Source organism: Equus caballus, chromosome 5 (genome assembly GCF_041296265.1).
Source record: "Equus caballus isolate H_3958 breed thoroughbred chromosome 5, TB-T2T, whole genome shotgun sequence".
Taxonomy (NCBI): Eukaryota; Metazoa; Chordata; class Mammalia; order Perissodactyla; family Equidae; genus Equus; species Equus caballus.
Window position 1 is genome coordinate 25,993,403 of NC_091688.1, and position 21,965 is coordinate 26,015,367.

The 21,965-nt window shown below is 44.2% G+C and overlaps 1 long non-coding RNA gene across 2 annotated transcripts; it reads left to right on the forward strand.

Annotated features, from left to right (window-relative positions):
• The first annotated feature begins 3,209 nt into the window (after positions 1 to 3,209).
• Positions 3,210 to 17,251, forward strand: LOC138924035 (uncharacterized). Of its 2 annotated transcripts, none has more exons than XR_011438575.1 (4): positions 3,210 to 3,748; positions 4,537 to 4,622; positions 13,699 to 13,848; positions 15,122 to 17,251. It is a non-coding gene; the product is annotated as an uncharacterized lncRNA (long non-coding RNA). The 2 variants fall into 2 exon arrangements; XR_011438574.1 differs by having other exon boundaries at positions 3,532 to 3,748; positions 15,948 to 17,251.
• Positions 17,252 to 21,965: the final 4,714 nt, after the last annotated feature.

The following is a 21,965-nucleotide window of genomic DNA, read 5'->3' on the forward strand; positions in this document are numbered from 1 at the left end:
ACAGTGGGCTGTTTCGGTTTCATGGATACAATATCTTTCCTGTTATCTTTCTGAGAACACTGATGACGCAAAACTTTAAATTTTTGGTTTTCCTTGAATTGTCTGTGTTTCCTGCAACTTATTATTTTTGCTTTGATTTTTTGTGTCCTTCTTTCCCTTTGGAGGATCCCCTCAGATGTTTAGGAACCCTTGGCTGTCTTGTATTTACGAACAAGCACTAAAAAGTAAACTGAAATCTCTGAGCACGTAGGTGAGGCTTGTTACTGTTGAGCTCCAGCTATAAGGCAGCCAGTGTGGGTCTTTTGCTGGGAAACCTCCAATATGAAAATCTTTAATTCTTTCCTTTTGGGCTGTCTAGATTCTCCAAGAAAAGTCTTTCAAACATCTATCTAACAGGACTAGCTGTGTGTATTCTGAAAACCGATTGGAGGGAGAAGGCTAAAGCTCACAAAATACGGAATATTAATGTTCATTTTGTGCCTTTTTACAGTATGACCCCTGTCTTCACCCCTGGTTGGTATCTACCATTGCGAAGACTCTCTGTTTTAGTCTCTTTAGAGATTAAATGTCCAGTCTTCTGGGGTGTGGAAGAGGCAGTCACCCAGGTGGAAGAGATCTGGTTTTCTGTTTTCTTTTTAAAATTATGTAATATTTATAGAAAATACAGTATACAAATATTATGTACAAAAGCATACAAGTAATGCATATATAGTTTATGAAGCTTATTAATAGGATGAACATGAATTAAGAACTAGAACATTCTAAATATTTTTGCCCCTACCTCTGTGCTCCATCTCTTTCCCATCTCCCTGCCTCTTGTACCATCCTAACCCAGAGGTAACTGCTATCATGAATTTTGTATTTGTCATTTCCCTGCTTTTAAAAAATAGTTTAAAGCATATATCACATGTGTATATATCCATAAACAATGCATGCTTTTGGTTTTGTTTTGAACCTTATAAGAATGGGATCATACTATATGTAGTTCTATAATTTACTTTTTTCATTCGAGGTGTGTTTCTAAGAGTAACTGCTTCTAAGTAGACTTCAGGCCAGTCCTCCTGTTTTCACTTCCACCATCAGCCCCACTTCCAGAATTGCCTTTGCTGCCAATCCCTGAGATTTTGGAGTTTCCTCAGTGTTAACTGCTTCATTTGTTGGATTTCTCTACTATCAGCTTAGGGTTTAACTTTTTTTGCTAAGTCACTAAGTTACTATTTTTTACGTGTTTTCCAGCATCTAAAATGTTGTTGCTTGTGCCTTTTTAATTGTCTTTAAGAGTTTACACTTTAAATCTCTTTGCAGTCAGATTAGTCAGGTTCGGGAACAAATGTAACTGTGTGTATTTAATCTGTCATCATTATGTAGAAGTCTTTATTTCCTTCCTTTGAATGGATTAAAATCACCAGGATGGTCTAATTTTACCAGGTTTTGGTTGTCCTTTCTACCACCCTCACTTTCTGAGCCTGCTCTATAGATAGATGTGTGTGCGTGCACACGTGCGTGTGTGCATTTGAAAGAGAAAGTGCTCTCAGGTGTAGGTACAAGTGTGCAGATAGGTCTCCAATCCTACTTTTTTACCATGGGTTTTATGATAATTTATTCAAGCATATTGAATGTCTATTATACACCATGCATTATAATAGGTGCATAAGGAGATAACTAGTTATGGTTCCCTTCCTCAGAGAGGTTATACTGTAGAGAAAGGAAAAATCTGAACCCATGAAATAGCACAGTGTGATTTATAACTACTTTGAAATTGCAAGGCATTGCGATTGGGTGGTAGAGGATTGCACAAGGGGAGAGAGATGAGGGTTGCAGTGGGTAAGGACATAGAGAGGAGGCAAGGCTTCAGCGAGCCCTAAGGGCATACTTTGGAGGAGAGAAACAGAACGGAGAGGCCATTCCAGGATGGGGGAACTTGGTACACTCTCTCCTTGGCCTGCAGCCTGACTGTAACCTCAGGAGAGACTCTGAGCCAGAACCACTCAGCAGACCTGCTCCCAAATTCCTGACCTCAGAAACTCTGTGAGATGATTAATGTTTGTCTTAAACTGCTAAGTTTGGGGATAACTTCTTACACAGAAATAGATAAGTAATACAGGGCTTAATGAGAGAAATAGGTGCATTAGAATAATCCTGTTTCTTCTTTTTTTGTGTGTGTGAGGAAGATTGGCCCTGAGCTAACATTTGTTGCCAATCTTCCTCTTTTTACTTAAGAAAGATTGTCACTGGGCTAATATCTGTGCCAATCTTCTTCCACTTTATTTGTGGGACACCACCACAGTGTGGTTTAATGAGTGGTGTGTAGGTCCGTGCCTGGGATCTGACCCACAAAACCCAGGCCACCAAAGCAGAGGGCATGACCTTGACCACTATGCCACCAGGCCAGCCCCAAGCTTTTTTGTGTGTGTGTGTGAGGAAGACTTGCTCTGAGCTAACGTCTGCTGCCAATCTGCCAATCTTCCTCTTTTTTACCTTGAGGAAGATTTGCCCTGAGCTACCATCTGGGCCAATCTTCCTCTATTTTGTATGTAGCATGGCTTGATGAGTGATGTAGGTCTGCACCCTGGATCTGAACCCACGAACCTGGGTCGCTGAAGTGCAGTGCTGGACCTAACCACTATGCCATGGTGCTGGTCCCCTGTTTCTTCTTTTGATCCATTAACAGTGTTACTTCCTCTGAAGGAATTTTGGATCTTGGATCTTGGACCCATCCCTCTAGAGAGCCTTTGTTTTTTCCTGCTATTCCCTAGTTGAACGGCTCTCTATATTCCCGTTTCAATGGGCTGGTGCTTGTTGAAGGGGCTCTGCCTGCAACCTCAGCTTGATCTTCCGGTAGATTAAAAAGCGCTAGCTGATTCTGTGTACAAGTTTCTCTGGGATGTGGTGAGGGAGATTCTTTCTCTAAGTTGAGATTTACAAAGACCCCTCATCATGAAGATCCCCTCTATTGAAGGAAGCGTGAGGGTTTGTTAACGTGTGCCCCTGGAGGCCACGTGGGCATCACTTTATTTCAAACCGTGGGAAGCTGCTGCCCTTAAGAGAGCCACGAAAGATTAATGTCTGTGCTGTGCTTCTGAGACAGAGTGGGGCAGTGGGTGGGAGCTCGGGTTTAAAGTCACATGTGCTGGGTTTGAGTCTTGCTCTGCATTTAACTAGCTGTGTGTCATGTCCCCACTCTAAGCTTCAGTTTCCTCACCTATAAGATGGGGTAATAATACACTCCATCTTCTCCACAGAGTTGATAAAAGGATGCTACAAGGCAACTTATTCAGCATGGTAGCCAACGAATAAGTGCTGCTGAATAAATGGTGACTGTTTTGATTGCAAATTACAGAGTTAAGACTAAGTCAGAAGCCAGTGTCAAGTTCCAGATTTGCTTTGTGAATTTGGGCAAGAAGCTTAATCTCTCAGTACGTTCAGTTTCCTCGTTTGTAAAACAAGGGGGTTGGGCAAGTTGGTATCTTAAGTGAGATCCAATCTGAATCACCCAGGTACTTCATTACATAATACAGATTCTCAGGTCCACCCTAGTTCCGCAAATTCAGAATCTTTGAGTGGAGCTCAGGAGTGTACGTTTCAGTCAGCTCCTCGATGATGTCTGTTGTACACTGCCTGCTCTGCTGTTTCAGGAATCTATAAAATGGACTCAAGTACCATTTAAATTATCAGGAGGAACTTACCACAAGGGCCTGATGGATCCTGGACCAAAATGAAATAACATGTGGAATCTTATTCCCAGGAGGTTTGTAAATACAGGGCCAATTTTCCGAGAGGAAGATAGATTTAAGATGTTCTCCCTTAGCTCATACCAGGAAATTTAGATCTGTGGGGTGAATGTACTTCTTTCCTATGCCCACAGGAGGTCAGTGAAACATTAGGCCTATGTTTTTTTAAATTGCAGAACAAAAGAATTTTGAACAGTGCTGGTCTACGAGTAGAATGCTTCCACATTCCAATTCTTTACAAAAGATAAGCTTTATTTACTCATAGGCTTCTCGCACGAGTGTTTGAGTTTCTGTGCAACCCCAAAGCCTGCAGTGCCCTGCTCTTTAGAGAGGAAGGTACATTAGCTTTCAGATTCATAAACTTTAATCCATCAGTAGGTTTTCTAAAATAATTGTCCTTGGGGCTCTGGGAGTCATTTTAAGGCAGAGAAAATTCTCTGCTTTGAATTTCTCTAGGACGCCTCTCTAGAAGACTTCAAGATGTCTGGCATGTGTTATTTCATATGTCTCCCCAATGGACCTGGGGCAGAAGGATTATTAGCTGAACTTAGAGATGGGCTACTGGAGGCTCAGAGAGGTTAGACCACCTAACTGAAGACACACCGTAGTGGAAGGGAGATCAGAGCCCAGGTCCACCACCTCATCATCATGGACCTTCTTTACAAGATATGATTAATGTCATGGGGTGTTCAAGCCAAGTGTTCTGTTAGCCAATTTATACCATCCTGTTTCTCTTTTATTGAGCTTCTGTCTGGAGCTCAGCAGTTGGTATTTTTCCCAGCTCAGTTTCTTTTTCTTCTTTCAGAACCACAGTCATCAAGTGAGCATGGACGAAGTAGAATCATCAGGGTATGACGATCTGCACGCACATCTGTCGTAACGTGCATAGGGGTCTGTATCCACTGCCAGAGCTGTTGTCACTGCCCTGGCACAAGACCTCAGGCTTGCCCTTCGAGCTGGCCACAGTGACTGCTCACTCAGGGAGCCCTCTGAGGCTGTAAAGGCTCTGATGTGTTTCCTTCTTTCTCCCCCCCCCCCCTCCTTTTTTTTTAACTGCATGCAGATGGCTTAATGACTGATACACCACAAATCCAGAAAGTGCCAGGTAATAGATACTTCACTCAAAGAGAAAGAGCATGCTGATCAATGTTAACTAACATTAATTAATTAATTAGCTTACTTGCCAGACATTGCACAACCTACATTCCAGGCATTTCCTGGACCCTGGGGTTTCAAAGATGAGCAAGGTACGGGCCCTGCTATGAAGGAAACTGTTCTCAAGCAGAGGAGGTCAAACAGAAAATCAATGACTGTGTTCCATTCTGAAAAGTGCTGTGATGGGCATATACCTGGGAGAATATAGAAGCGTAAACTGGGGAATTTCTCTCAGTTGGTGGGGATAAGTTGGTAAAAGACAGTTTTCACAGATCGTTGAGAGCATGCCACGTAAGATTTGTGGCCGGGATGGGGTGAAGAACTAGGAGAGAAGGAAAAGCATCTCTGTGAATAGGGCCTTAGGCTCCCTCCCTACAAGGCTTCCTGTGGGGTTTAGGAATATGGTGGACAGTCCCACGGGATGAGAAGACATGTTGGCGAGTTCAGTGTGAAGGGCTTCTCCCCTTGGAGACGTTGCCTGATGGGCAAACTTTCTTTCATCCTGCAGAAGTGGATGCTCATGTCACCCACCCTTCCCTTCCCAAGCCTTTGGGCAGAGTAGAGGCTCTGAGTGAATCCTGAGTACCAGTTCCCCTAAATCCACTGATATGCCCATCTGGCCAAACCATAAGAAGGCCAAGGGCTCCCCAAATCTGGATTGATCTGGATCTGTCTAGATTGCTTGTGCTTATATATTCTCAGGGGCTGATAACTTCTTCCATCATGCAAAACTTTCTTCTTCCACTCAGCTCCTTCACTCTCTCTTATTGGATGACCAACTCATCCTGACATGCCTGGGATTCTCAGTTTTAAAACTGAAAGTCTTATGCTCCAGGACCCCCCTCTATGCTGGGCAATCTGGGATGGTTGGTCATTCTGTAGTCCCTCCCTCCTTCACCCATGCTTCTTCTTGCACATTTGCTTCCAATTCTTTTCTCCTTGCCTGCAAGCATAGGCATTCCAGTGGTTCTAAGGGACGCCTCACCCCTGCAGCTGGTTTATTTTACAACCTGCCTACAACACGTATCCTTCTGGGGGAATTCTTACTTATGCTCATCTGTTACTCTAAAGATCTCTTTTCGGTAGGGGATGCCCCTTCCTTCTGGCCACGGATTTGACTGACAGTGGATTCTCTTTGGCAAACAGTGACTTGGGGTGAGCTGAGCTCTTATCTGCTTTCTCTCTTTTGTTCTATCTGCATTTATGTGGCTCCAAAGAAGGGTGTGATTGCCTTGCTTTGCCATCACTAAGTGGGAACATCCCAACTGGACAGAGTGCCAGGTTGGCTCTGAGGCACCAGCTCTCGTGTGTCAACGCTCATGCCCAAGCCATCTGCTGAGTAGCATGGATGATTTCTCTAGCAAAACCTACTGCTAGTTCCACAGTAAGTGTATCGGTTTCCTAGGGCCACCATAATAAAGTACTACAAACTGGGTGGCTTGAAACAACAGAAATTTATTCTATCACAGTTCTGAAGGCTAGAAGTCAAAAATCAAAGCGTCTACAAAGCCATGCTTCCTGAGAGTCTGGGTAGAAGTTTTCCTTGTCTCTTCCTAGCTTCTGGTGGTTGCTGGTAATCCTTGGCACTCCTTGGCTTGCAGATGCAACACTTCAATTCCTGCCTCCATCGTCATATGGTGTTCTCCCTTTGTATCTCTGTCTCTGTATCTCTTCTCTCTTATAAAGGCCCCAGTCATTTCGGATTAGGGGCTCGTTCTGCTCCAGTATGACCTCATCTTAACTAATTACATCTGCAATGACCCTACTTCCAAATAAGATCACGTTCTGAGATGCTGGGATTAAGACTTCAACATATCTTTTTTGGAGGACACAATTCAATCCATAATCACAAGTAAGTGGAAAACGATGGATCAGGACAACTTTCTACAAAAGGTGGCTGTGTGTGCAGCAGGCACTAAAGCTTCATATAGTATTCCTTCAGACTACTTAATTGGCCTTTTAGGGAGTTCTCTTTTCTTATCTTTTTCTTCCTTTTTGTTTATTTGATTTCTTTTATCTGTTCCTCTCCTTTTCTTTTTTTCCATTCCCCAATTCCCTTTAAGCTATTGCTCCCAGCCCCACACCGTCCCTGTCTCTAGGGAAGCTCTCTACTATCAAAGCTCCAGGACTTACTGCAACCTTCGTCTCAGCTTGAATCCCTTCCTTGGAGTCCTTCCTTTTTTACACTCAATCCTGGGGATCTACAGAAGGGCCGGAGGTGGGGTGGTGATAGGGGCAAGGAGACCCCATATAAAAAAGTACCACTGAATAGTGAAGACTTAATCTGCCCAGAAATCTGTTTATTTCTTTGATCTCTTCTTCATATTAGGTTTTTCCTGTGTGGTTTCATTTAGGAAAGGAATTCTTAAAAAAGAAAGTAGGAAAATTTTAGCTCCAGGACATATAGTGAGAGGATGCCTCTGGCCATAATGTTGAAAATCCAAGCTAGGTGGTAACCCAGAGAGTTGTTGAAAAACTGAGTAAGCGTTCAGTGTTAACATTGGCTGGAGACCTTAGAAGTCACTTCCTTCCATGGTTTTCATACTTGTTAAATATGTGAAATCCCACTTCACCTCTGCTGTCTTTTAAAGCTAAGTGGAAGCCCCTGGTGGGAAAGGATTACACTTGGCAGATGTTCTAATGGCCAGCCCAGTGTCCTGCCTCTTCTCCATTTCCTTTGGCCATTGCTGAAAGTTAAAGGGATTCTCTCCATTTTGAAAACTGCTAAGTTGTAATCCAACCACAAGTTTTAGATGAAGTTGGGACTCAGACAGAAGCGGTGGTTTGCCCAAGGCCTCACGGTGATTGTTGGCAGAGCACCAACTGGAGGAGAGCTTTCCCATGGTGAGAGCAGAGCTTGGGCCTCCAGCCAAGAGCAGAACAGGCCTCCTCTTGCTTTGACGTCCATCATCCCTGTCCCTTGGCTGAGAGTTTTATCCTCTCACACTGCTCCACCCATCCAGTTCTTACTCATCCTTCAATGTTAAGCCCAAGCATTGCCTCCTTTGCGAAGTCTTTCTCAGCTGCCCACGCCAACTTAACTTTTCCCTTATTCCCACAGCTCTTCGTCATCCATATCGGAGCGGTTCTCACATTCTGCCACATTGATTTGTCTGTGAGTCAGTTACTGCCACTTCTTATTAGCCTGTAACCTGCATCACTCCAAAAAGATTTCAAATAGATGTTTCCCTGCTGTTCTAGGAGCTCCACAGTGTAACTCCTACACCTAGCACAGTGACAGCACACAGTAGTGCAAAGTCATTATTTTTAGAATGAAAGAACTAAGCAGTTGGGTAGAAATCAACTTATGTTCTAAGCCAATGTACCCCAAGCTTTAGTGCACATTAAATTATCTGGGAATTGTGCGAAAATTTAGTTTCTGATTCAGGAGGTATAGATTAAGGCCCATGAGTCTGCATTTAACAAACACCCAGTGGCTACTAATGCTGCTGGTACTCAGCGTCACTTGTGAGTAATAAAGGAGAGAAGATTATAGTATGTTAGCTCTGTTAGCGTACTGAAAAGGGACAGGAGAGTAGGGATAAAGCACAGCCGGCCAAGGAGCTCAGGGCACATCCAGAAAGAGTGCAAACAGCTGAGACTGAGAATGAACCTTAGAGAAGTGCTTCTAGCTGGTGATTCCTGTCTGCCTGGGGCTCAGCCAGAAAGGAACTTTAGCATTGTTGACTTTGATAACACACAAAACCATCAGGAAGTTCTCTCACCATTCAGCATGAAGGAAAGATAGACTGAGACTCTCTTAGCAATACTTTCTTATATTTGGGCAAGAATATACACTTTACAGAATGCTACACATACACTATCTCAAAGATTCTTAAGAAAGAAGTGTGATAATCCATTGTATAGATGACAAAACTGAGAGTCACACACATACGAAAGGCTTGCCCAGGGTAATTAGAGTCACAGGGCATTGATAAAGGGGATACTGTGATTTGACTTTCATTACATCTATCCTTATAGCACTTCCCCTATCCAAACATCCTTAGTACTTAACTGCTATACAGTAGCTTGTTTTAATAATTATCTTCCAAGCAAATTGGGACCTTGTCTGAGTTGTTTGTCATCAAACCTTTAGCACCTAATGTAGTGTTGCACCTATAAGGCACTCCATGAATATTGGTTAAATAAATACATATAGAGTTTCACTCTGTATTGGAGGGTCCCCACTTATACACTCTGTCAAGATTATGGGGTTGTGTTCAAAGGATTACAACATAGCACTAGAGAAGTCAAGGATGTGGGTTTTGTTCTGCTGTATGAGTCGCACAACTTTGTCGTGCTCCCCACTCATGCTTCTCAACACATTCAACAGCCTTCACGAAAATGGGACCTATCAGTGATTCAGGAACTTGGCGAGAATATGACTGTGTCAGAAAAAACAACTCAGGGTGTGTGCTGGGAATGGCGATGGCATCTTTTGTGAAGATGATAACTCATGTCATAGGCATTTTGCTGAATCACCTCTTTACCGTGATGCTCCAGGTCAATCCCATTCTCCACTACCTAGTGAACAGGAGCTATCTCTGAACTGCCCCATGATCAGCAGAACATGGAGCCTTGCCCACAGGAGCAGTTAAGGAGGGAAAGCAGCCTTATTACCAATTCAAAGGAGAGAACTGAATCTTCTATTTGCATTTATTCCGCCCTTATAATTCCTTTTGGTTTGGAAATTGGTTGTTTTCTTGTACCTGATACATGTTCTTCAGAAAACATTCAAAAAGACTTCAAAGAAATGTCTTAATCATGTAAGATCCAAGCGCATTACAAAGGAGGCTGGGAAAGGTAGTCTTTCTGTGTGCCCAGGAAGAAGAAATGAGATAGATGAGCATCTAGCCAGTCTCTGTCAAAATTGCCAAGCAATTTTTCCCCACCCTCATACTTTTTCTAGATTATTCCATCCAAACATTGATTTTCAAAACTAATATTAGTAATAATAGCTGACATTTATTGAACACTTAGTATGTGCCAGGCACTGTGCTGATTACCCAACATACAATATTTATGAAACCCTTACAGACAACTTATAAGGTAGGCACTATTTGTATCTCCATTTCACAGATAAGAAAAATGAGACAAAGGAAGATAGAGTGACTTTCCCCAGATTGCATGACTAGAAATTGGCAGAGCCGGGCTAGAACCCAGGTCTCTCTGATTCCTAAATCATTACATGATACTGTGTTAACTGACACTTGGCTTCCGCCTGTTAGGACCACCTCCTTTGCAACCCTCTGCTTGGAAGTTACTCATTTTCCTTGTTTTGCTTTCTACTGATACCCTTCCTCCAGCTCCAGCATGGAGACCAGGTTGACATCCTCTAGACATTCACTCCTACTTTCTACGTTTATTATTCAACTTTGTTCCTTCATCAGCCCCTCTTCCTTTGACGCCCACAGCTTGCTGTCATCTACTGACCTGGTGGCATGGCCATCTCTTATTGAAGTATTCAGCATTGCTTATGGTCTTCGTCTGCAAGCCATTTCCTATCATTGTCTGGGCAACTTCAAAGTCTATGTGGATGATATGTTCAACTCCGTAGCCTTAGAGCCTCTTCGCTTTCCACACCCAAGTTCACTTTAGCTCTTCTCAATGGAAACATCCAAATCCTGCTGTCATTGAAGACTGTTTGGCTTCTACCTTCTAGCTCTCCCATAAACCTCATCATCAGCCTTGTAGGGCACTTCTCCACCAGTCTAGGCCACAGCTCTCTCCAGGCCTCACTTCACTTCCTATGTAGTCTGGAATCCACGGGTGACTATTTCACAAGGGCACGGAAGGAGTAAGGTTGGATAGTGTCACAGGGTAGAAAAGAAGCTGGAAAGGGCAGTCAGAGGCAGGGAAGAGAATTCTCCTTCTCACCACATTGAGGAGCTGCTGAGCTCTGAGAACAGAGCAGTGAATTATAGGAATTGTCAGGATCTTACTGGAAATGAGCTGTCTCTGTCTAGCTAAAGTGTTACTAGGAAGGGAATCTGCGGGAATCTTAGCCCTGGATCTGGCCCAGACAGTCAAGTTTTTCTTGAGGTATGATCTTGTGGACCACCTTAATAGAATGATCCTTGCTAAAGGGTGGATTCTGAGGCCCCATCTCAGGCCTCCTGAATGGGATTCATTGCTGATAGACCCAGGAATCTGCATTTCTAATAAAATCCAATGTTTCTTATCTACCTTAGGATTTGAAGATCTTTGACTTAGCCTGGTCAGACTCATCTCCCCCAGAAGGAGTTAAAAATCTCTGTCACCTCCTACTCCCACTCCTGTGACTCACTCCAACTTGGAGAGGATTCAGACTTGCCAATCACTAGTTATTTTTCTTTGAAGCCCCTCAGAACTAATTCTACTCCCTTCCCTGAAGGGTCTAGAGTGGGACAAGCATAGTTGGCTCAGGAACAAACAGAAATTCCCCCCAAATCTCCATCTTCTCTCCTCTTGCCTCCTCCCCATGTTGAGAAACAGCTTCAGTCCCTCCCTTCCATGTGCTGGTGGAGGGGAGAGCCGGTATGATCAGGAAACTGGTTAATCTACAGGGGTAGACATCAAAAGATAAAATTCCAGTCTTTTATGACTTTTAAAACCCGCCTCAGGGAGAGGACAATGAACCAGGACTCCCGCACTCCGAGGATCTTGGTAGTTCCTTATCCACGTTGAAATAAATCAGGTCAATTAAGCGCCCCTCGGAACACAGAGTTCCTCTTTCTGCTTGGTGCTTTCCAAACAGCACCTCTGCCATCTGGGTCTCTGCAGCCTATTCACAGTGCTGCAAAGATGGGGCATTGCTACTCAATTCTGGGACAGCTGATTTCTACAATTGGAAACAGCACAGGGTTTGAACTCAGAGGGCCTGATTCAAATCCAGGCTTTACTCCTTACCTGCTACCTGACCGTGGGCAAGTCACTAAACTTCTGTCTCTGTTTCCTCAGTTCTCAAAAGGAAATAATCCTATTCCACCCTACCTTCTCATAGGGCTTTTGAGGACAAATGAGATGATCCTTGTTATGAAAAGGGTAGAGTTGTGAATTATTGTGAGCAGGAGTTGACACGAGCATTATCCTGAAGCATCCTCCACTGGGGGTTCCACCTGCAGCCGACAGAAGGTGACCCACTGGGCTTCTAGCAGTCCGCAAATATTGGTGAGCCTCAAAATGCTGCCATTCCTGCAAATTCACATTCCCTGGCTCCACCAGAGGATCAGTGGTGCTCCATGTCGTTCTAGTGCAGACAGACCAATGGTCCCGGTATGACATCCAAGCAACCCCGTGAAGAGATGAAGAGGGCCAGTTACTGCGTGAGGTGGAAGGAGAACTCTGCTTTCCGTCACCTTTTGGGGACTTTAAATTTACCTCTGCCAATTTGTATCAAGAGATGAGAAGTTACTTATTCAACTTCCCAACAGTTTTCAAACACTGGAGTAAGGCAGTGTGTCTGGGGGAGTCAGGCAGGCTGGCTGTTCAGGCTATTGGAGTTCGAGGGACTCCTGGCCCAGCCCATCGTCTAGGCCGCTCCTCATCTGTGTCCTCGCCCATCAGCCCATCCCTGTCTTGGGTCTTGTTACCTCAGGTCCATGAACTGGGAATGACTTGTCTGGTCAACTGTTTCTGAGGTACCAGGACTGACGCAGGTTTAGTGAGTTCCAACCCCCTCACATTTTTATTTTTAAGAGGTTTATTACTTTCTTTGCCTGAAAATAATTTTTTGATGGCAAGAATTTTGGGAGCCATGGCAGGCGCTGTCCCCCCAGATAACAGCAGAGAGGAGCTGGCCCATTTGGCTTTGAGAAACTCTTTTATTATTATTATTATTATTGTCTTAACTTTTTTTGTTATTGTGGTCATAACAGCTTATGAAATAGTGAGATTTCAGTTGTACATTATTTGTCATATTCCATATAACTATGCCCCTTCACCCCTTGTGCCCACCCTCCACCCCTCTTCCCCCAGTAACCACTAATTTGCTCTCTTTGTCTGTAAGTTTGTTTATGTTCCACATATAAGTGAAATCGCATGGTGTTTGTTTTTCTCGGTCTGGCTTATTTCACTCAACATGATGCCCTCAAGCTTCATCTGTGTGGTTGCGAATGGGACAATTTCATCTTTTTTTGTGACCAAGTGGTATTCCACTGTATACATATATACCACGTCTTCTTTATCCAATCATCAATCCATGGGCACTTGGGTTGCTTCCACATCTTGGCTATTGTGAAAAATGCTGCAATTAAGGTAGGGGTGCTTAAGTCTCTTTGAATTATTGATTTCAAGTTGTTTGGGTAAATACCCAGTAGTGATTCAGCTGGGTCGTATTGAGGAAATCTTAGCTAGGAAAACAATTCAATCTCAAGCTGTTGGGGCCAATGTCTCTTTTTAAATTATAAAGATGATGCCAGTCTTCTACTTAAAACATTCTAATGGCTTCTCATCATACTTGAAATAAAATCTAAACTCCTCAGCCTGGCCCTTGCCTGTGGCCCTGGACTCACCCCATACTTTCACTTCCTCCCACAGGGGCCTTCTTCTTGTTCCTCAGACATGAACCAGCCACTGTCATTCCCTCCTTGGGCCTTTTGTGGTGACCATGACTTCCGCTTAGATTCTCCTTTCCTGTCCCTTTGCATGAGCTGGCTCTTTCTAGCCCCTAGACGCTTCCTTAAATATCACCTCCTCCAAGAGGCCTTCTCTGACTACTCAATCTATTGTTGCCTCTTTCTATCATAGGATCCTATTTTCATTCTCTGCAGAGCACTCATCATTCTGATATTTTATTATTATTTACTCTCTGATTTCTGTTTCTTTCCACTAGAATGGAAGACAGAGATCTCATGTTCACGTCTTTATTCCCCGCTCCTTGTGTGGTGCCTGGCGCACAGTAGGCCCTCAGGAAACAGTTGATGACTCTGAAGGAATTGCCGTTGAAGCTGGAGACTTTAATCCCAGGCTTGTTCCTTATCAGGTGGGTGGTCAGAGCCTCAGTTTCTTCCTCTGTTAAGTGGAGATGGTAGCACTGACTTGGCAGAGTTGTCAGCATTTAATAGGAAAGACTACTCAAAAGTGCCTAGAATGTAGGCGATGCCCACAAAATTAGTTGATTAATTAATTAAAATAATTCCCTTCCCTCTCCTCCTTTCTCTGGCCCTGGCTCTGGAACTTATGAGCCCCATGGCCTTGACAAGTCATTTTCGTTCTCTGGGCTTCACAAGGGGGAAGGACTGTCACCAGGCCATCAGCACAGACAGTCTGAGTTTTCTAAGTGGAAGGAAACTAGGTCTCTTTTCCTCCAGCCACAGAACCAAAAAAGCTTCCATAAATTAGAGCAGAGATGCTCCTCCCCTGCCAAATGGGGATGGTGGGGACTTCAAAAAGGAAGCTCCTGAGAGGAACCACCCTCTGAATACTAAGCAGGATCTTAATTTCTCCTTGAATGGGCAAGCTTTATATCATGGGCCTGCTGCTGGCAGATAGGGGAAAACCTTGATGGTGGCTGAGTTAAATATGGCTGGAATTTACAGTGGAATAAAAGGTGCCAGATTAATAGGGTTTCTTTTCTCTGAACCGTAAATTGGAAGCCCTGGTGCCTGATCAGCTACTAAATCTCCGGTCCCGAGGGCTTCTAGATGGAGAGCTCCGGGAGCACCCACCTGGCAGCTGAAGGTTGGAACAAATAATGATCTCACCAGAGGCTTCACCCTGCAAGGGATGCTGGGTTGAAGGGCAAAGGGACCTACCATATTTGCATGGTGACAGTGACGTCTGATCCAGCCTCTGCTCACTGGCTGAGGGCGTCAGCCTTTCCCCAGTTATCTCAGACGTGGCCTGAGCAGAGGGCAGCAGACGGAGGGATGGAGAGAGCGCAGGCAGGCGGCGTCATGGTTCAGGTGCTTGGAGGTATTCGAACAGGTTCAGTAAGCACCTCCTCTCTCTCTCTCTCTCAAAGATGAATGCTGCAGAGACAGAAAATGGCTCAGGGTCTGTGACTGCTCAGGGCCACCCCTGCAAGCCCCTACGCACATTTTCTTTGGGAAAATACCCTGTGACATTTTAAGGAGCAGGGTCTGGGTACAGCGCAAAGAATCCTGTCCTCACTTGCCTGAAGCTGGGTGTGGGGGGGGGGGGGGGGCGCAGAGAACAGGATGGAGGTGGATCTGATTGTCCCTCAAGACTGAAAGGCAGGGAATAGGTTTTATTTCATTGTCACAGTAAACTTCCATTTAGTTTATTTGCAATAGATTTCATTTTAGGATTGAAGAAGCCAAGACCCAAGAGATTAGCCAACCTGCTCACAGTCACGGTGTGGGATGGCAGCAGCTAAACAAGAAACAAATTCCCTGAACATCTCGGCCCCCATGCTTTCTCCTTTTTTTTTTTTTTTTTTTGAGGAAGATCAGCCCTGAGTTAACACCTGCCACCAATCCTCCTCTTTTTGCTGAGCGAGACTGGCCCTGAGCTAATATCCGTGCCCATCTTCCTCTACTTTATATGTGGGACGCCTACAACAGCATGGTTTACCAAGTGGTGCCATGTCCGCACCCGGCATCTGAACCGGCGAACCCCAGGCTGCTGAAGCAGAACATGCGCACTTAACTGCTGCGCCACCAGGCCAACCCCTTTTCTCCCTTTAAAGCTGCCTTCCACTTCACTGTCCATAGGGAGGAGTACAGATGGTGGTCGGGAGGATGTGAACATGGTGATGATGCTAGCTTTTGTCCTGCTGCTTCCAGCCTTCTCCCGGACAGGGAAACAGCCTGTGGACTATGAGAGTTGGGATGACAGGAGCAGCATAATCTCAGAGCAACCCCTGAGCAGACATTGCTAAGCCATTCAGTGCCTTCATGAGACTTGGAAGAGATGCCCGTTCTGGATAAACGGATCCTGTGCCAGGCCTGCATTTTAGCCTTAACTTGCCCCTTTGGCTGTGTGCTCTTTTCAGAGAATAAGGTACACAATCATACGCAGCTGCCCTGCTGATGGGAATCCTAATATCGGCTTCAGAAGGAGACTCGCCATCACAAACCTTGCCATTTACCTTTCTCTTCTTCCCTCTGCTCTTTTCAGCGACCCCTTAAAGGACGTATCTACTAAAAACATCCAGAGAGCTTGCCCAGCTGCCGATCTGGGACTTTTGGTAGAACCCCACCAGGCCACTCAATCCACGCAAGAAATTGAAACAAGCAGCAGAGATTGGGGGAAATGTGCTGAAGGTGGCAGTCAAGTGGGGTCCATTGAGGCACCACTTCTGCTGATGTCTTCTACCATCTTCCTGGAGTCTTCTGCCGTCTTCCTGGCCAAACTTGGAGCACTCCCAACCCTCCTCTGAGCTAGGAGTCATTAAGCTGTTTTGGCTAGATCCTCCATGGACATGTAGCAGAGTATTTATATCCCACCTGCTTTTTTTCCCTAATGTCAACAACTCAACTGACTTTGGTGTTTTCTTTGCTGCATTAGAAGAAGTCAGTTTCTCTTATGGACAGGAAGGTGACCTTCTCTTGAATAAAATACATTTTTCCTACTAGCAACTGTACTTCTGAAGACCAAACCCTCCCTGCTGTGTGTGTGTCTGTGTGTGTGTGTGTACACTCACGTGTATGTGTGCATGCATGCTAATTATTTAGGATGATATTAAAATTGCACTGAGGGGTCTTATGAAAGAGGAGAATAAAATAAAACTTTTTGGTGGAAGACAATACATATATGTTCTGCAATTGAGGAGAGACCGGGAAAGAAGGGAAAAGAGGGGGATCTGGCACCAGGAGTGTAGTTAGAGCAAAACAGCAAAACCTCGGATGCCAGGCAATGGGGCAGAGAGGACTACTATGTGGGTACTGCTTGAGTTTCTAGGAGGTAGACTGGATCAGGATCTTTGTCAGGGGACAAAGTACCTGATAATTTCTTCACATCATGTGAATGATGATAGGGGCCACCTCATCTACCCCTAGAGCTTTCATCAGACAAAAGTCCAGTGACTCGCCCAGGCTACAAGTCTTTCCTCTACCACCATCTAGATGCCCCATGAGGCCATCTCTCTGCAGAAGTCCCAGGTCAACTGTCATGATGGAAAGGGATCCTGAGTAAGAAGCAAGGAGATGAGGAGGAATTGACGTACTTGTGTGAAGGACTTAAGCTGAGCAAGCAAAGGTCCAGGAAGTTAAACCTATGAGCCTTGATTTCTCAAGTAGGAAACCTCCTCAAAGTTCATTGGATTATTTTTGGTGAGAACAAATCCACTTGTAAAGACATGAAAGGAGCTTGCAGTTTCGAACAACTCAACTGTAGATTATTCTATGAAATAAAGACTCCTTTGATCATGAGCCAAATTTGTCCCATGATTTAACGTAAATAAAACTGTATAAAAATGTAAACCTCTTGGAAAGTGAATTTTCCTAAACTTAACTAGAAATGCAGCCACCGCTTACCTCTTCCCTTAGAGTAGAAGCAATAGACAAGGAGGATAAGGAGGATGGAAGTGTGTCACCAAGAGCCTCTCATTTTCTCTCCTCTACCCTCATTCAAGCTGGAATGTACAGTCATCTACCACACGATGATGTTTTGGTCAGTGACGGACCACATATACCACAGTGGTCCCATAAGATTAGTACCACATAGCCTAGGTGTGTTGTAGGCTACACCATCTAGGTCTGTGTAAGCACATCTATGATGTTCACACAATGATGAAACTGCCTAATGATGCATTTCTAAGAAAGTGTCCCTGTCGTTAAGTGGTGCCTGATTGTATTTGTGAGTTTTGCTGGGACCAAACTTCTCAAAAGTAAGACTCATTACAGGCTCTTAAAATCAGCCCTGATATCAGTTCCCCGGCATTGAACCCAGCGTATATGGGGTTAAAACTAAAACCCATCACCCCCTTTCCTGCTTCTCTAGCTCCACTCATATGTAAATACCTGTTTCTTTAAACTTGGACTCTTTGAGCTTTACAACTAAATGGGAGTTACACATTGTTAAAAGCCCAGGTGGCCTGGAGTTGGAGGCACACTAAGGTTTAGCTAATCATGTGTCCTTGAGTTTGCCAGGAAAGCCGCTGTCTCAAGAGTGTCATGGAGCGCAGGCTTCCCAGACCTCAACTCCTCACTCCCGGCGCTCAAACCCACCTCAAACAGGAAGACAAGACAAGAGACAATGGCGAAGGACGCCCACCTGCCATCCTCCTATCTCACCATCCTCCCGCCTGGCTGCAAGCAGCCTCTCAAGGCCAATCGCAGGCTGGTGGAAAAGCACCGAGTTGCACAAGCTACATGTTCCCCCGCCCCTACCCAAAACCCCAAATAAAAATCCCTACCCATTCTTCATCGGGGAGCTAGCAATTTTTGAGGCATGAGCCCTTGCTTTGCTCCCTGTGCCTGGCAAGTAAAAACCTTTCTTCTTCCACTCAAGACTCTGTTCTCGTTATTTGGATTGGCAACGGGTTCAGAGACCGAACTTTCGGTTACAATTGGGTGCTGTAGTTAGAAAGGATCTCAGAAGTCATCTGGTCTACCCTCCCACTTGTAGCAACATCCTGCCCATGATAAATGGCCACTTGAGGACAAGGACTATTGGGCCTCATTTGACTTTGGTTCTCCAGCACCTAGAACATCATTTGTCAAGTAGCAGATGCTTAATAAGTATTGACTGAATGACTTACTGACTGACTGAGTAAATGAGTGCACATCTCTCATTCACAAAGCCTGTCGTCTTGACCAAAACTCTTATCAATCTTCTCTGAACTCTCTTCTCAACTAGGCCCTGATTTTTGGCTTCTGTGTTCATCTTTTCATTGTCCAATTTAACATGAATCCTGTTAAATCAGTTTAACCAGAATCCCCCGCCCTCAATATCTGATCAAGTTCCTCATCTTCTACCACACTCCATGTGATGTCTGATTACCCTGCCAGGCATTCCGCAAGAATCCTATTGGGTCAATTTAGCCAGAATCCCCTCTTACCCCTGATGTTTCCTCCAAATAATTTTCCGTCCACTGACTCCCTCCCTGCTCCTTGGCTGTAAATTCCCACATTTCCTTGTGTTTGGAGTTGAGCCTGATCTCTCTCTACTGCTAAACCCCACTGTAGCAGCTCCCCCTTGAATAAAACCTACCTTACCATCTTTCATGAGTGTCTTGAAGAATTTTTATTTAACATCAGCAGCTACTTGAATACCTCCAGGGACAGGCTGCTTACTTTCTCAGGAGGTAATATGTTGTTTTTGTCAGCTCTCTGATTATTAGAAAGTTGTTTAAATTGAATCAAAGGCTGACTTTTTGCAAATGTTCTCCCTGTGTCCTGGTTCTGCTCTCTGAAGGCAACAAAAAAGCCTTTCCTTCATTTTCTTCCTGTAGCTTCTGCTGTCCTGTTTCTCCTGGTGTTCTTTCTTCAGCAGCCAGTGACCTCATGCTTCTCCCTGCTGATCTGGAACATATCCCGTGAAGTGTTCAACTCACAGATGGCTTGCCAGGGCAGTTCTGTATGATTTAGGGCTCTCCTTTCCTCTTGGTCCTGTTGGATGAATGTCTTAGGTACCATCCTTTCTCAGCTAGCCACTATTGTAGAAAACTAGCTAAAAGAGAAGATATCTCTGGTAGTCATATTATCAGTGATGTTCATTTTCTTCTTTACATTTTCTTGTAATAGTGGAAAATGCCACAATGAGAATGCCTTACTTTAATAATCAAGAAAACAAACCCTATAAAGCTATTTCTATTGTGGAAGAAAGATACTGATAAACTGGTTTATAATAGAGTGTTGATGAACACTATTGGCCAAGAGAAGCTTTATCAAATACATACTAACTACCAGGCACAGAACTGGGTGATACAGAGATAAACAGAAGCAACCTTTTCCTTCAAGTAGCTCCCAGTTAATGTGCTCAAACAATTATGCCATACGATAAGAAAGTGCTTGGGTTGCTATGGGATCACTGAAGAGGTGCACCGAGAGTAAGCTGGGAGAGCAGCAAAGAACTTTCACACATAGGTGTCCTACAGGGATCGAAGAGAGAACTAAACGTGAAGATGCGCTGACATGCAAGGGTTTGTGTCCCCTTCAAGGAACTTCCAGGAGTTTCGTGGGTTGGGAAGGCAGGGTGTGAAGCAGGAAGAAGCAAGAGATGAGGCAAGAGGGTCTCAAGATCACAGAGGACTTGCTGCTAGAAGTGTAGATCTTGTTCTGTGCGCGTGTGCATGGGGGTGGGGTGGGTAAAGAGGCAGGTAGGGCGAGAACATTTAAACCGGGACAACTAATAACTTTGTCCAGAGAAATGATCTGTAAGGTGGAACTGCTGACAACATGCTGGTTAGTAGGAAAGATTTCTAGGGGTGGACATGGGGGACAGGAGCGAAATATGCACTTTCATCTTTCAAGTAGTACCGTACTTGTAGCTACTCATAGACAGTCCTTCTGCTCTGCCACAGGAAATAGGTAAAGTAATTGCCAAAGGCTTAAGAACGTGTATTCTAGAACCAGTCTTCCTAAATTCTAATCTCAGCTCCACTACTTATTAGCTATGTGATCTTGGCCTCTCTGTGTCTCAGTTTCGTCATCTGTAAAATGGGAATAATAATAATACCCACCTTATTGGGTTGTTGGGAGGTTTAAATGAATTAGCGTATGTATGGCTCTTTGAGCCAGGCCTGGCCCTTAGGAAGTAAGATGTGTTTGTATTATTGTTAGCTATGTCCTGTCTTCTGAAGGGTATCAGAATATGCCACCCTAAAATATACCTCTTTGGCATATGGATTATTTTGAGCTAAAGGCCGTTGAGAACCAGAAGATGCAGGAAAAATTCTAGAAAGAGGGCACAAATTTTCCATTTATAAAGGAAATTTCCATTTGTAGAGATGTCTTTCTTTCCCATACCACAAAGAGGAGGACTCTTTACAACTCTTGTCAATGAGAAAGCACCAATTTAAATCTGTGTAACACACCTTACCAAACAGCACTTGTTTACCAACTTTTCCTGGTCACCTTCCCATAACTGACCCACAGCAGAGCCTAAGTGCTTTTCTTTTGTTTAACTTAAGATGGTTAATAAACCCAAATTCAAACCACCCGTTTGGGTTACTCACTGCTGGATGCTCCCATATATCCATGAGCAGTGCGTATGTTGATAAACTTCTGTTTGTTTTTCTCTTGTTAATCTGTCTTTGGCCAGTCAAATTTATGGGATCCTTGTGTGGGGGACTGGAATTGGCCACCCCAAGATATGTCTCTTTGACATGAGGATTATTTGGAGCTGGTTACTTTAAAAAAACTGCAGACAGGAAAGAAACTCTGAAAAGTAGAATTTACTTACCCTCTGTTAAGAGACATTTACATTTGTAAAAGAAATCTCCATCTGTAAAAGTGTCTCACTCTCTGTACCAGAAAGAAGGGAGAATGACCTTATCTCTAGAAACTCTTAATCAATGTGGAAGACAAGGACTTGAACCGGCATAATAATCTTACTCTTGTTTACTGTACTTGTCTGGTAACCTCCCGTAACTGACTCCCCCTCCCCACCCCCAAGATCCTTCTGTGTCTTTAGCTGAAGATATTTAAGGTGGTGGCTTCAGCCATTTTGGCGAGTTGCTCAGTTTGCCTGAGCCTCTCCCATGTATACATATTATAAAGCTTTGTTTAATTTTCTCCTGTTATTCTGTCTCATGTGAATTTAATTCGTTGTCTGGCCAGAAGGACCCAGAGCGGGTAGAGGAAATGTCTTCCTCCCCTACCCTTGCTAGGAAACCTAAGATGGGTAAAGGGGAAAAAAAATTTCCTCCCCTCCACTTCTCTTCACTGTTTTCTCTATGAGGGAGGAAGAGGGGACCAATGGGATTTGGAGTTAGAAGCAGCATGCCTCCATCACTAACTGATTGTGCGACTTGGGCAATTTAACCTCTACCAGCCCTAGTTTTCCTGTTGGAAATGCAAATGAGAAAAAGTCGCACCTCATAGGGTCTTGTGGGGAACCAAATGAGGTAATGGATGCAAAAACACTTTATATATTCTAAATTGTCAAGTACCAGACATTAGATTAATATTCTCTCACCAGTCTTCCCATAAAGAGGGCAGGGATGGGTCTCCCTATTTAACAGAGAAACTG